This window comes from Odocoileus virginianus, chromosome 8 (assembly GCF_023699985.2).
Source record: "Odocoileus virginianus isolate 20LAN1187 ecotype Illinois chromosome 8, Ovbor_1.2, whole genome shotgun sequence".
Lineage (NCBI taxonomy): Eukaryota > Metazoa > Chordata > Mammalia > Artiodactyla > Cervidae > Odocoileus > Odocoileus virginianus.
In genome coordinates this window covers 79,103,691-79,120,047 of record NC_069681.1, presented here as the reverse complement: position 1 = coordinate 79,120,047, position 16,357 = coordinate 79,103,691, and the positions used below count along the sequence as shown (strand labels likewise).

The window sequence follows — 16,357 nt, the reverse complement described above, 5'->3', positions numbered from 1 at the left end:
GCCAGCAGAGAACAAAACCTGCCCCGCACCAGACAGAGCCAGGCGGGCCTGTGAGGTCAGACTTCCAGATCTGGGGTGACATCTCTGAGCTTCAGAGCAGACAACAACGAAAGCAATATGTTCTCAGGCCGCATATAGCTTGTTTCCTAAAACAGAACAAAACAAGACATAACTCAACTGAAGTCATTTCTGGTGCAGTGCCTGGAATTATGATGCAGGTCAGTTCACTCTGAGTCGATTCAGCAGATATTGGCAGAGGGGGTTCCAGTGCTTAAGCCAGACCCTGCCTAGGGTGGGGGAGACCATCTTGTTCTCGGACTTGAGGGCAGAGGTGTCCCCAGGGCCCTGGGCAGCCTGCTGCCCCCTGGCCCCATGCAGGGGGTGCCTCTCCCCAGCTCCTCCTGATTTTCACCACCCTGCCATCTACATCCAGGTTCATTTCCTGAAGTAAATCTGGCAAGGGAATTTCAAACCAGATTTTAGTGAGAAGGGCAGCCTACATGTCCTCAGATATGCTTCTGAGGTCATCATCTTGTGTTGATGTTCCCCATGGAACAGAGGCTGGGGAAGCCGGGATTAGGAGGGTCTGCCCCCAGCCTCCCTCCAAGCAGCCCAGAGAACTTCTGCCTAATATGTACAGTCACCCAGACAAATGGAAGGAGCTCTCTATAGGCCGAGAGAGGCAGGACAGGCCCAGGGCAGGGAGGGTGGTGGGCATAGGAGCTGTGACCATAACATATCTAACCTCAGGGCTCCTGAAAATGGCCCCAGGCTCAAAAATCTTTGGGGCAGGGTGGCACGAGCAGGTGCATATTCTTAGAAATTCCTCAAATCGCCTGGCAAAGATGTCTCTGCCCTGTTTCTCTCAGTGGATAGTACTCTTGACCTAAAATGCTACTGAAATCAGTGATCCTCACCAAGAAGAGGTGTGTCAACTTCCGGCCTCTCTCCTTCCCACGTCGTCCCCTCCTCTGTCCTGTGTTCTGTCTTCTCAAGATTCCAGGGCACACAGGTTCTTTCTTTTCCTTCAGGGTTGCATCATAATCTTTCTATCGTAAATTATAAACTTCTCTGATTATAAACTTATAAGCATTACTTTATTTTCTAACCAACCTGGTCATAGATATTTGAGTTCAATTCTTACCTCAGTATTTTTTTTTTTTTTTCTGAGAAAGCTGTACCCAGAAGTGGTTTCAATTTTCAGTGAAAAGGTTGATTTTCATAGATGATTACAACTTGGGGATTACGGGGTGATCTTCATCCCTGTGGTGCCTGAAGGCAGTTGTCACTGCCACTGCATCCCTGTACCTTAGGCAGAGGAGCCGAGGGAGGTGAAGTTCCTTGCAGAAGCACTGAGATGCTCCACAGCTACTTAAGTGATGTTGGCTTGCTCACGATTCAAAACCGAGTTCTTAATGTGTGTATGTGTGCTTAGTCGCTCAGTCGTGTCCCATTCTTTACCCACTGAGCCATCAGGGATCTGATGCAGGCTTATCTATCTGCCTACCTATCTATACATCTGTCTCCTTAATTCAGACTTATTTATCTATCTACCTATCTAATAGGACTTCCCAGGTGGCTCAGTGGCAAAGCATCCACCTGCAATGCAGGAGATGTGAGTTTGATCCCTGGGTTGGGAGGATCCCCTGAAAAAGGAAATAGCAACCCAGTCCAGTATTCTTTCCTGGGAAATCCCCTGGACAGTGGAGCCTGGCAGGCTACAGTCCATTGGGTCCCAAAGAGTCAGACACAGTTTATCAACTAAACAATAACCTGTCTATCTATCTATCTGTCTGTCGTCTATCATGATCTGTCTATCTCTCTAGAATATATTCTATAATATTTTCTGTGTCTGAATGCAATAGTTTCAGGCGGAGACCCCTTTGTCTCAGGATTTAAGAGGTACCTCAGGTTTACTGTCACCAGGAATAGTGAGGGGAGGGCTTCCTTGGTGGCTCAGTGGTAAAGAATGCCAATGCAGGAGACACAGGTTCAGTCCTTGATCTGGGAAGATCCCATATGCCATGGAGCAACTAAGCTGATACATCACAACTACTGAGCCTGTGCTCCAAAGCCGAGGAGCCACAATTACTGAGCCCACGTGCGGTAATTACTGAAGCCTGTGTGCCCTAGAGCCTGTGCACACTGCAAGAGAAGCCCGCACACTGCAACTGGAGAGTAGCCCGCAGCAACAGAGACCAAGCACCGCCAAAAGTAAATAAATAGCTTTCGCGTCTGCGGCGCTCTTTGTTGTTCATCGTCTGCTCTCTTGCTCCTCATCCGATGTCGTCTCAACCCTGGAATCAGAATTTACTACTGTATGTGATTTGCGTGATCAGACGCTACAGAATGAATCTTGGTGGAGGGGTCCCTGCTGGGGCTCCAAGAGAACCACGTGTCGACAGGCAAAACCTTCAGCTTCCTGCCCTCTGGAGCTCACTGTTGGCAGCAAACAGGCATTGAATGGACCATGATGGATCCAGGATTGGGAGAGAATTTGGCCAGAGCCCTGCGTACATCAGGGCCTACGTAGGTTGATGGAGGCCTTGTTTCAGTTTGGTTCAGTTTTGTAACAGGAATTTCAGCTGTGGAGTCATGCAAGGCCTCTTGAGAAAGATTTACGTTTACTTCTGAGAGCATAAAGGTTTGGGTTGTTGTGTAACCTGAGTGTCCAGAGGTGAAAAGCTTGTGGCTCTTTTGAAGAATGAAATATTACATTTTGGTTAGTAAGTGTTTAACTGTAGCCTTCCTGTCTGGAGAAATAAAATAAAATGCTTTAAATGAAAAAAATAAATAAATAAATAAATAAAATTATGTTAAAAAAAAAAAAAAGAATAGTGAGGGGAGAGTTAGGTAAATCACCCCCTCATTAATTCTTTCATCTTACAGCTAACACCATTCGTCCACCACCCGCCCACCCATCCATCCATCCATGCTTCCATTGACTTGTTCCCCAACTACCATCACCATTCCACAGTTCCTTTCAGTAACAGCTGCTTTTATGTTGTCATGAGCCTTATTGAGGTGACTAATTTCAGAGGAAGTTTGAGAATCTGGACTTAAGAGATTGGCACTGGGTGTCACTGAGCAAACAGCATGCAGATGGGCAGATGTTAACAGGAGCTCTGCTGTTTAGGATGGTATCTTCCTGGAAGTCTGTCAAGGAGTTTTCCAGCTAAGATTAACTTTGTGGCATCTGAGCCAGAAACACAAGCTGTGCTTTGTTCTTGTCTTCTGATGTGCACTGTTGAGTGCATGTGCCTGTGTGTGAGTGTGTGTGTGTGTGTGTGTGTGTGTGTGAGGGATGAGGCCACACATAAAAACGTGCTCTGGAGAACAGTTAGAAGGGCAGCACTGTGTTAGTTGAGACGTCCCTCATGAGAATGTACCCGGTGCATAGTTCACTACGGGATGAAGTGAGCTTTCTGAGTTGCGCTTGATTGAAAGCAGAAGCCCATCCTTGTTAGGCTGACACCTGGGAATATAGTCAGTCACTAGCAAGGGTGGTTATAACCATGGGGATAATATGCCTGTCGTTACTTGTCTGGAAAATGACAGTGAAAGATGAGGCATTGAGGGTCCTTGGAACTAGCAACCAGAAGCTTGGTTTTTCTGAGGCTCACTTTTGTAGAGCCTCTCTTCCCAGAAGTGCCCCCTGGAGGCCCCACTCTTTGGATTCCACTAGTAGGCTTCCTTGCTTTCAGTCTTTCAGATGGGTTTGGTCAGCGTTTGGAGAGGAGAGGTGAGGAGACCAGTGGGGAGTGTCAGGGAGAACTGGGTTGGGTATTTATTCCCCTGGGTTCCTCCAAGCCACTGGCTCTGGGCGGGCTACATCCCATGGCTGAGTTAACCCTCCTTCCAGGATCCTTTTAGGTGATTTCCACTTCTTCTGGCCCCTCAGGCAAAGGGATGGTAAGAGCAGCCTTTCCCAGCCCCAGCCTCTTGTGCCATCCCCAGGGGTTTCCCTCCTTGCCTATGCCTTTGTAATAATCCTCTTTATTTAAAATCAGCCCAGTGTCTGGCCAGGATTCTCTGATACATACATAACCTGGAGTAATAGAATCCTAAAGCAAGTCCTTTAACCTGTTTATGTATGATTTGCCTCTCTTGGGAATTATGTAATACCAGTCTTGTCCTCTCACCAGGAAGTTGTAAAAGCAAAATGAGAAAGTAGAAAAAGAGGCTCTGGAAGGGCTAACATAAAAGAAAAAAAGCAATTCAAAAGGAAGGTGCTAATACAAATACTACTTGTGCAGTGTCATCTCTTTATTTTTTCATCCATGATAATAGGCAAGGTAAAGTGCTTAGTCACTAGCAATTCCAGGAAAATGTATCCTGTGAGTCGTTCTGGGGTGCTTTTCATGAGGCAGCATCTTGCTTTCTACCGGCAGTTCAGCCGAGCATGGAAAATGTTGCACCCAAATTCCCAACTTCATCAGAACATTCCTACATTTGGCTGAGTGCCCTGCATTTTGTGGACACAGATGTCCAATGGCTGAGACCAGTGAATCACACTGGTAATCAGTAAGTGCAGTAAAATCACATTTGACTTTGTAGAGACAGCTCACCTGTGTTCGATGTTTCCTGACCCAGTTCAAGGAAGAACTTTCCCAGGCCTCCTAGGGCACAGCCTGTTCCACTTGGTTAAAACCAACCAGGCGGGCAGGTGCCTCACTGCCTGGCGTCAGGCTGCTCTAGGACACACGTGCCCTCTGGGACACTTCCTCACATCCCTCAGTCCTGGCCCGCCGGCTGCTCTCTGGCCAGTGGCCCAAGGAGGCACACGGGTGTCTAAAGGTCTCAGTGAGTACGCGTGGACACAGGGGTTAAGTTGTTCTGCTCTCGTTTCTCAGGGGTTCTTTACATACCCAGATTTTTCAGAATTGCTGTGTGACTTGTCACACACATCTGTAAGCATGATCTTTTAATATAAGTCCAGGCCCCCAGATATATTTCACTAGCTCCTCAAAGGTTTTGACCTGTGCAAGAGTGGAACATGTAAGGCATGGCAGGTAGACGCTTCCTGGTTTAATGCTTTCTACTCCAAAGAATAGAAAAATAACCTTTAGGGTAGGACCAGAGCTGGAGAGGAAAGAGAATTGAGTGTTCTTGGACCTCCATGTTATGGTTTGGTACTGATTTCTAGGTCTTTGCATGGTTGTATAGTTGAGAATAGGAAAGCAGAGATTTAGCTCAAGGAGACCAGTGACTTGCTGGTGTATTCTGTGAAGTTGAGTCTTCCTTACAGAAGGGTTCCAAGCCAGGCAGCTTGGTCTGTGCACAAACGTCTCCCTGACCATATCCTTCTAAGACTAAAATTGTGTATTTGACAGCCTCAGTAATGCTTTGCAGCAATGCCCATGATACCATTTCACATGTAGCTACTGGAATAACCTCTCCACATCACCATGTCTCCCCACTTCTCCTTAGCTGTTGCAGTGGAGACCCAGGTAAGAAAGATGCTGTGTGTTCCCTCAGGCTTTCAGGGAGAGTCTGGTCCCTCTCGAGATAGAGCTGCGGGTTTACCCTGATGATCTTTGCAAATGCAGTGAGGCGTGGGGGCCCCTCGCTGGTGTGGTCTGTCAGCTCGCCTAGAATAGAATCTCCATCAGGGCTGTTTGCCTCCTGTGGCCACTCCAGCTGGCAGGCAGGCCGAGTCTCTCCCCCGGCATCTGGCTCCCATCTGCCCCCTATTGGTCTGCAAATGTGATCCTGTTTTAACTCTGATTTTCAGCAGAGCCGTGAACAGCCACAAATGCCATATGGGTTTGAAACATTTACTTTTGAAAGTGACACTGTAGTTCAGTCATTTAAAGTCAGTATCTCAAGCAGTTTCATTAAGACTCCGCACTTTGCTGATGCCGGCTGATTTAAATGGAGACATTCCATCAATTCTAGGAAGTTGGAGAAAGTCAAAGCCACTCAGTTCAGCACACAATTCTGTAAGTTTCTCTTACAACACCCCTGAAAAATGTCCAGAAACTGAATCAGTATGTATGTTCTCCTCTGCAATTGGTTTCTTGGCATCTTGGGGGCATGATACAAATCCAGCCCTGAAAGGACATTTCACAGGGATCACAGTTGAAACCGGCATTGATACTGGTCACCTTTAGTGTCTCAGAGCAGAATTTGTGGGTTCTTCCCACTGAAAACAGTTAGTGCAGGGGTTGAAATCCACCAGCAATATCTGGAACTACTTTACCTGCTTTAAGGAAGCAAGGCAGGTGACATCCCAAGCCCTCCCTAAAACCAGACAGATGGACTGGAGAAATCCGTCAAAGTCCCTTGAGCTCTGGAGCTGAGTGTGTCAGCTCTAGTTGGGTAATCCCTCTTCTACCAAGAGCATCTGACAGGATCTTTGGGGTCAATAAAAAAGGACAGAGCAAAGACACGGCAGACAACATATGACTCTGGTTATAAGACAACACCCTGTCTCCCTGCATCCTCACTGGTGGTGTTGGTGCCCAGGGGAGGGGCCCAGGGCCCCACCTCCCCGTTTCCCTCAGGCAGAGTTAATACGGGACTCTCACTGGGCTGTCGTTTACGTGAGCAGAGCCCACGGGGATAGATTAATATATGCTCCCATAGAGGGCAACCCTTTTGCCTCTGTTTACCTTGGCACTGGTTCATGCATTAAAAGATCTTTGAGGAATTTGCGGTATTCAATACCTGGGAGATTCTGAAATTGTGTGATTTCTTTCCACGGACCCAGGTCCTGAATGAAGAGGGACCATTATTGGCCAGGGAGATCTCCCTCTTGTTTTGTTCCTGGTGCCATTTGCTGTCACAGATTGCATGTTGCTGAAAAGAAGGATCTGGAGATACAGTTTTGGAACACAGGAATTCCCTGGTGGTCCAGTGGTTATGACTCCACGCTTTCACTGGTAGAGGCCCATGTTCGATACCTGGTTGGGGAACTAAGATCGTGAAAGCTGTGCAGTGTGGCCACACACACACACACACACTCACACACACACACACATGAAGTTTTGGAACTCCAAAGGAGACTCGAGTTTACCAACCTCAGGGAGGGACCACACCAGGAGGCTGCAGGCCAATTTGGTCTTTTTCTTACCTTTCTTACAAGTGATAGGAGCATGAAACTTTTACAGTCTTAAATAAACCTTGAGATCAGGACGCTGGGACAAATATAATTCAGTCCTCTCAACTGAATAGTGCACAAGCAGGCCTTATGGAGATTTCATCACACAGGACTGCTGTGATCATAATTAAGAGGTTTGGCTTAGTTAGCTCCCTGAAAGAAGACTTGACCCAGGTTGACACTTATTTAAGATGAATAACTTTTCTTCTAATTAAAAAAAAAAGAAAAGAGAGGGACAATGATTTCTCAATGTGCTTTCTGTGATTACACTCCACCTTGTCTCACTGTACCCAACCCTACATCCTGGAGTCTGTTCTCAAGTGCATATTCAGGACATATGTATTAAATATGAGAATCCCTGCCCCCTTATGATCCTATTGTTGCCGCGATGTGCAGAGCATTGTGGATGGATTGCAACCTGTTTTCTTTTGGGGGCGGCTGCTTTGACATCTCAGTCTTAAACACTCAGTACTTCTGCTTTAGATTTTTCAAGATTCCATTTATGGGCTCTTCTGCTTGTGCTATGCATTATTCTCTGAAGAAGAACACATCTGGACCCTAGGGGTCCTCGTTTAAGCTTCCTGAAAAGCACTAGCTCATGGGCTGACAGTCCTGTGCCTTCCACAGCACATTCCCTCTGCTGCTGGAAGAAAATGTGTAATTACCAGAGAAAATGTCACCAATATGATGTACAGGTGATGCAGGAAATGAGGCACAGTCACAAGAAGCAACACACATTCCCAAATATGCCAGCCTCATCTGTGCTTCCTTAAGAGCCAAATACCATTTCGGGGTGTAGACCTTTCCCCAGTAGCATTTTCAATGACTCCCAGCCCTTCTTACATCTGCCTTTGATTGAATTCAGCATTTCCTTGTCAATTAAAAATGATAAATTAAGCTTCTTGCAGGGCAGACAATCAGCCAGTGTGAACCATATGAAGACCTAAGATTTTGGATGAATCAGACTCAGCCTGAGAAATTCATCTGGAATTTCCAGGCCCTGACCACTATCCAGAGCAGCATCTGAGTTGTCCCACGCGGCACCCAGGTGTGCTGATGGGCCACTGGCGTTCAGAACATTGCAGTGATTGACCGCCTCAGCCTGTGCATCCTTCCTGGTGCTTGGAAGAATGGCCAAGTACATCCATATTTGCCAACCCACCACCCAGAGAAATCCAGGACTACATTCAACACAGATGTTTGTCCTTTTCAGCTTTCATTTTTAGAGGCACATTGTCTGGAAGTGATGTCCATTCACGGATTATTCATTTTGCTTTCTGCTCCAGGGATGTTGATAAATAAAGAGTGAGGCTCTAAATCATTGCTCCCTCTCAGCCAACTCACAGAAGGTGGCCTGGTGCATTTTATGTCCTGAGGGCAAGTGAAAATTATGTGTTGCGTGTTGCAATTATTTTCTGCGTTGCTGCTCCTTTCTGGGCATATGGACATGTCAAGAGGGTGACTGTTTATCAACCGGAGTGGGGAGGGGCGGGTGTGGGAGCAGACGTGGATCTTCCACCTCTGTTTCCTGTCAAACAGATACTCTAATTCTATATGAAGTGAAGCTCTCTGCATAGTCAAATTGATTTGCCTTTCTCAGATACGTTCCTAAGTGGAATTTCCACTAAGATGGGCTTAACTAATGATGAGAAGAATGTAATCCATCTGTGAAAAACCCTTAATCTTCAAGGGGGAAAGAAAATTAAAAAAACAAACCTGATGCAGAGGGACTTGGTACATGTCGGTTACCTCTGCTCCGCTTCATCTCCATTCACAAAACAATTGATTGTGTGTGCAAAAGGGAGAGAAGCCAGCTGACATTTTCTACAAAATGCATCCTACACTGTTAGTATCAGTAACGGATGGAAAGTGAGGTCATAGAAGATTGGGGCTGCCTTTTAGTAAGCTTTTTAGTTGATGAAGATAGTTATGTGTATAGTAATGTTGACAATGAAAGTAGCAGTTAAAGCTTTTTGAGTTCTTACCATGTACAAGTCTCATTGATAAAGTGCTTTATGTGTCTTCAGCCATTTGGTTGGTCCAGCAACCATACTATTGTTACATATCCTTGTCTTATCACATCTAAAACAGAACTCTGGATTCCACCTCCCCAAATACACTCTTTGCCAGGACTTCTCTTCTCAACAAATGGTACAACTAGATCTTGAGCTGCTCTGGCCACAGGCCTGGAACTGGGTTCCCTTTGCTTCATCTCTTTTCCTTTGCCTCCCATGTCTAATTTGACAGCAGATTCTGCCAAACATGACAGCAAGTTTCGTAACTTGGTGTCTGTGATGGGATCCCCGCTTACCCCCCAGACTTCCATCCCTCTTCTGGCTCAGTTCCCGGGGACACTGGCCTTTCCATTGCTTCAATGCATCACACTTGTTGGAAACATATTTTTAGTATCTCTGTTTAATATATGTCGAGTCCTTCCTTTTGTTCAAAGTCTGTTGCCATAACCTCAGGCTAAACATCATCATCCCCAGCTGAGAGCATGGAAATAGTTTTCTAACCCGTTCCATGATTTCCCTCTCGCTCCTTCAAAAAGACCCAACAGTACGAATGAATCATGAAACTAGTCAAGTCACCCCACTGCCTAAACCTGCTATGACGTTGTGTTGCTCTTAGAAGAAATCCCTGTTTCCTGCTGAATCTGCTGCCTGCTGCTCCCTCCCCCACGTTCCCTCACTGCCTCCATCACTCTCCTGTCCCAAGTATACTGGACTGTTTTGTCTCGCTTGAACACATCCCACTTGTTTCTCCCTCAGAGCTTTGAAATTATTGCTTCTTCCTCCAAGAAACACTCCCCCTGTCTTCACATGGTTGGCTCCACATCATGGTCATAATTGTATACCTGCAAGTGAACAAGAAATAGTAATCAAAGGGGAATAGTGTGTAGCCATACTTGCTCCAAAATTGGGTGAAGGTTGAGAGACAGGTTTGGGAGGAGTTTGGATGATAGAGCAGCAGATCCTAAAGAGGGAGACTTTGGGCTTTATGGACAAGAGTCGGGCTGAGACTGAGTGCACAGGTACCTCTTGGGAAGAGATGATTTGCATCTTTCTCTGATTTGATCATAATCATCACAGACAAGGGGCTTCCCTGGTGACTCAGATGGTAAAGAATCTGCCTGCAATGTGGGAAACTTGGGTTCGATCCCAGGGTTGGGGAAGATCCCCTGGAGAAGGGAATAGCTACCTACTCCAGTACTCTAGACTGGAGAAATCCATGAACAGAGGAGCCTGGCGTGCTTATAGTCAATGGGCTTGCAAAGAGTCAGACACGACTGAGTGACTAATGCTTTCACACATGTCATAAACAAATTAAATATGTTTGCATTCATATTGCCTCACCTACTCTTGATTGATGCCAGCACTGTATGGAAGAAAACTCTGGAGGGTACAGAACTGGCAAGTTAATAGAATAGGTGAATTACTCCTACAGTTAAGAAAATTTGGACTTAGAGATCAGATATGCCCTGCCTAAGATTAAAGTTAACTCGTAGAGGCAGAACTTAAACCCAGAACTGTCTGCTTCTCCTCCAGTAATGTGCTGGTCCATGGTGTGCTCACACAACCTTCTTATTATGTAGCATTTCATCTGAATCATATAATTTAACACAAGATTAAATACACTCTTCCCTATTTCATGTGTTATGTATTTTGCCTTAACGGCATATCTGTAAGTTCCTGGACTCTATAGACCAGGCTTTCATAGTCCTTGGCACATGGAAGTCTCTTCATAAGCATTTATTATTTAGATAACTGTATTTCTTTTGTATCTTTAGAGATATTTGGCCATGTTATTAAATCCTTACTGAAGTTATCAGCAGCTGCGCTGGTATTTTGTGTATGAAAGTGATACATATAAAAATAGAAGTATCAGGTCACCAAGTTCAGTTGAAACAGAATGAATATTGAGTTTCTCTGAATGAACTTACATGCATACATACACACATGCATTCATCCACTCTATTCCCAATTCCTTTACAAGGGAGTTTCTTAATGGAATCATGATCAATCATCATTCACAGTACCAGTCTGAAAATAGAATGAAATATCAAAATTACAATGAGAGAAAGAGAAAGCAAATGCCATTTCTCAAACTCAATCAGTCTTCTTGGACTTGGCAGGTCCCTGGGTTGTCACAGATAACTGCGTATCTCAAGTAATGCATGATGACAAGCTTTTTACCAATCATACTCAGGGTGTCTGAGTTACCCTCTCCCTCAATGGGTGTCTGGGCAATGGATTGCAAGTCAGTATGTTACTTTAGCCAAGTGGTCATTTATTCATTTGCTAACTAATAATTCAATATTTATGAAAATCATGTAGACCTGACCATGAAAAACTGATAAAAAGATATATATGAAAATTCCTAGGCCCTAAAGTACAAGTACAGACAAAGTTTGACCCAGTTTTGGCACAACAAGCAGTCTGCTGCTAGGATTCTGGCTATTAAGCTGTATGTTACTTAACTGAGTTGTAAAGTTAAAAACTGGCCACATCTCTGTGAGATACAAAGAGAAACAATGGGAACTACATTCAGCCCCACTGTCCTTATCTGATTTATAACCTTTGCCATATTCATTAGCTGCTTTGGGTGTAAAACAAAGAAAAAGTAACCTTGAACCAAATCCACATTATTATTCTCTCCTGTCCTCTAATATGAAACAGTCATCTTAATATGACTTATTGCAACTATTCTATGTGCTGAGAATTCAAAGATAGTTAAGCTGGAATCCCTTTCCTTGACAAATCTTGTGGTATTATATGTAATACACACACACACACACACACACACACACACACACACACATACACACACACACACACACACACACACACGTCTTCCCAGGCGGCGCTAGTGGTAAACGACCCGCCTGCCAATGCAAGAGACATAAGAGGTGTTGGTTTGATCCGTGGATCAGGAAGGTCCCCTGGAGGAGGGCTTGGCAACCCACTCCAGTATTCTTGTCTGGAGAATCCCATGGACAGAGGAGCCTGGTGGGCTATAGTCACAAAGAGTCACACATAACTTAAGCAACACACACATGCACACACACAGACATACATAAACACGCACCATTCACATATACACAAATACATGTAAGATGCCATGGGAGTGCTGGAGAGAGACAACTAATTCTGTCAGGGTTGGGGGAGGTGGGGGTTGGAGAGAAGAAAGAATGCACATTGGAGAATTCTGTTTGAACTGGGTCTTGGTAAGCCGTTCTTTAGGCTCATCAAGAATGAATGACACCCCAGGCAGAGGAAACAATGGGAAAACAGAGCAGAACGGGGCAAAGCATGTGAATGCAGGCGTGGCCTAGGATCGATAGAGTCCCTCAGAGAGGATGAAGACAGTGATTAGAATTCATAGGGCAGAATTCCTGGAAACACAAACATTCAGGGAAAATGGAACCTGAAAAAGACCGAAAAGGAGCACTGAGCTTGTATGTGGTGAACCAGGGGAGAACGACATTGAAGGAGCCCAGACAGGAGATGATGGGTGGAAAGTACCTCCTGGAGTTGGCTGGTAGGTGGTGGCTGGTGTGCCTCATGGGGTGCCAACATGGAGTTGTGAGAGCAGAAAGCAGGTTGTATATTTTAAGAATAAATGGGAGCGAGGAAATGGAGATGATGATGTAGGCTGCTCATATGGAAGGCTGCTCTTGTGGGAAGCCCAACAGGAAGAGAGAACAAGATAGTACCTAGAGGGCATGGTATGGTTTGCATGTAAAGAATTCCTGCAAGGAATCAGAAGGAAGATAGATGTTAATGACATACTTCTATAAAGAAGGAGTTGACTGCTGGAGGAATCAAAGGGAAATACTGAGTGTTGATGGAGAAATGAGCTTGACTGAGGAGCTAGTCTCCAAGACAGAAGTGAAAGAGGTAAATGCAGGTGAGGATGGAAATGAAGAGAAATGCTGAGGATCCTGACCTGTATGCAACTATTTTGTATGAGAAGTAGGAGGCAATGTTTATTGCATCAAATTATATGATAAAAGGATTATCTTAAAAATTCTAAACATTGGAAACAGATGGAGAGAAAGAGTTCTGGAAGGATAATTGAAACAAGCCATGAGTTTCACCCTGGAGATAAGCGTGTTTGTCCCTGTAGAGGGAGGGAGGGAGAATGACTAAAAGGATCATCTCTCTTGCTAAACCAACTTCTGCTTTCCTGGAAGGAAAAGAAGGGACCTACTCTGCCTTTGCCAACTGAACAAATGTTTCTCCTGGAATATGAGTAGTTCTGGTGCCTTTATTTATGAAGCTTTTACATTTGAATAATTGAAAATACTTCATAAAATATGAAGTATTTAATATGATATCACAGTAGCTATAACCAAAGAAAACCCAATTTTAATATAGAGCCATGAATAAAAGTTGTTTGTAAACTTATTCAAAGGGAAAAGTATAATGGAAAACATACAAAGGCTTATTTTTACCTTTCAAGAAAAACTTTGGCAAATTTGTATTTTGGATTTACATATTTCACTTCCTGTTGCAACTGACATTCATGAAATTCACTGACAGGAGCCTAACAGCAACTTTAAAAAGATGAAATACCTTTTCCTTAATTAATGTCTACAAAGCGATTAAATGATGAAAAGTGCTGTTAAGTGCCAAGTATTATTAGTTATTTTCTGCTGCAAGAGCATGCAGTCCTCATTATATACGGTTTTAAATATTATGAAATATTTACAAAATAAGTTTAAAAAAATTGCAAACAAGCCAAATAAAAAGGCATTTTCCTTTTGAGGTGAAACTAAGATCAAAATCCAAAGAAAAACTCATTTGCATCCTACATGAGGAGACTTTAATGACTGCTCCAAAGATACCTGGCATTGCTTATTCTTTCTCCCTATCCCTTGTACTTCTGCTGAATGCACAAACTGAAGTGAGCTACTACTTGGAATTTTGGCACAAATGTTATTTTTTAAACTATTTTTAAACTTTTAAATTGGGGTGTAATTTAAAATGCTCTATTTCAGGTATGCAACAAAGTGATTCAGTTATACATACATATATGGATATATATATATATATATATATATATATATTCCTTTTTCAAATTATTTTCCACTGTAGGTTATTACATGATATTGAATATAGTTCTCTGTGCTATACAGTTGGCCTTGTTCATTATCTTATTATATACAGTGGCATGTATATGTTGCTCCCAAACTCCTAACTTATCCCTCTTCCATTCCCCTTTGGTAACTCTAAGTTTGTTTTCTATGTCTGTGAGTCTATATCTGTTTTGTAAACAAGTTCACTTATACCATTTTTTAGACTCCGCATGTAAGTGATGTCATATGATATTTGTCTTTCTCTGTTTGGCTTACTTCACTTAGCATGATAATCTCTAGGTCCATATTTGTTGCTGTAAATGGTATTATTTCATTCTTTTTTGTGACTGAGTAACATTCCATTCTGTAATGTATGTGCGTATTATGTGTGTATATGTACACACACACACACACACACACACACATACCACGCCTTTGTTGTTCATCTGTCAATGGGTCAATGAACAGTTTAGGTTGCTTCCATGCCCTGGCTATTGTAAATAGTGCTGCTGCAAACACTGGGGTGCATGTATCTTTTCAAACTAGAGTTTTCTTTGGTTATATGCCCAGGAATGGGATTGCACGATCATACAGGTAACTCTGTTTCTAGTTTTTTAGGGGACCTCCATACTGCTTTCCATAGTGAACAAATGTTAATTTTATCTGATGGCAGACATAAGCCAGGATCTCCCACTTCTCGTCTCTGTCCAGCTGCCAACTTTGGGACTATCCTCTGAGGACTCGGTCTCTGAACCAGCTTCTAAAATCCCCTGGTTTGAAGGGCGGGAAAACTCAGAACTCTCTGTGATCTCTGGGTCTGGTCTTGATAGGAATGTGTCCCAAGTCCAATCCCAAGTTGGTGCAGAACTAATGGGCAAACGCGCGTATTAAACTGAACACAACTTGGTGCTGTGCATTCTGCTGGTTCTGTTCTCAAATTACACACTGGTTACCAGAAAACTTTTCCCCTACTTACCACTGTCTAAGTCTGTTTGGGTTGCTGTAACAAAATAACACAGACTGTGCGACTATGGTATTACTTCTCACAGTTAGAGGGGCAGGAAGGTCCAAATTCAAGGTGCTGGCAGGTATAGTGTGTGGTGAGCACCAGCTTCCTGGTTCTCATATGACAGTTTTCACCCGGAGGAAGAGGTAAAGGCGCTTTTTAGGGTCTCTTGTATAAGAGCACTAACCCCATTCCTGGAGGGTCTGTTCTTCGACACCCCAAAGCCCCACCTCCAAATATCATTACACTGGGTGTAAGGTTTGAACATGTGAATTGGGGGGGACACAGTCTATATCAACTATTTTATTATATGCTCTGCTTTGTATTTTCTTGTGAAAGAAAGTCAAAGTAGGGTAGGATAGCTGGCAGGAGAAAAATGTTAAACTTTTCATTTTTTATGTTTTCTCTGAAGGCCCACTGGCTCTCACCATTTATGGAATTGCCTTGGCTACTCAAGGGACCAGATGTTCCCTGGGGTTGTGACCCACTGCTCCTGCATTTAGCCTCCTGGCTGGCTGCTTGCTTGCTTGGACTCAGCCCAGTACAGATGGCATCACTGCTAAATCAGAGAGGATGACACTCGGTTTCCTGGTCCTCCTTCAAGTTGCTACTTTGCTGGTAAGAGCTCATTTCCTGGGAGTCCAAATAATTAAGTTTCACCTGTGCTATGTACTCCATAATTACATTATTTTTGTTAATTATGCTTGATGACAAAGTTATCGAAATTCAACTTGATCAAAAGCAAAATAAAATCTGGAAGCAAATGTCTCTTGCTGTACCATCACAGCCGTTTATACATATTATAGGACACTTTGCACTTCCTGGAGGGGAAGGAACTAGACTCTTCTTCCAAATGATGCTGACAGTTGGCTACATTGGAACCAAATGGTGAATGTCATGGAAATATGCGAGCTCCTATGTATGAGTAAATGTGACTAGGGGTCATCACCACACGATTGGAGGCCAGCATCTGAGGATGACGGGGAAGATGTTCGCAGCAGTGATGCTCAGTGCAGCTGAGGGCAGTTTCCACTTGACTTCACCTCCTTCTCCCCTGACCCCTCTCTCTCTGCTTCTGCCCTGCTTCCATCTGCTCCTGCCCTTCCTCTCTCTCCTCCTTCTTCAGCTGGTGCTTCTGCTGCTTCTCCTCCTCCTCCTTGTTCCTCTG

At 44.1% G+C, this 16,357-nt stretch overlaps 2 long non-coding RNA genes across 21 annotated transcripts in view; one reads left to right on the top strand and one right to left on the bottom strand.

Annotated features, from left to right (window-relative positions):
• LOC110127127 (uncharacterized) overlaps positions 1-16,357 on the top strand; it is a 603,755-nt gene that overhangs the window by 511,386 nt on the left and 76,012 nt on the right. For all 19 annotated transcript variants that reach the window (XR_011489164.1, XR_011489153.1, XR_011489154.1 and 16 more), the window contains one exon: positions 15,602-15,807. This is a non-coding gene — a long non-coding RNA (uncharacterized lncRNA). The remainder of the gene's footprint in view (positions 1-15,601; positions 15,808-16,357) is intronic.
• The window catches only part of LOC110152184 (uncharacterized), an 82,923-nt gene continuing 76,088 nt past the window's right edge, over positions 9,523-16,357 (bottom strand). For both annotated transcript variants that reach the window (XR_011489171.1, XR_011489172.1), the window contains exon 3: positions 9,523-9,959. This is a non-coding gene — a long non-coding RNA (uncharacterized lncRNA). The remainder of the gene's footprint in view (positions 9,960-16,357) is intronic.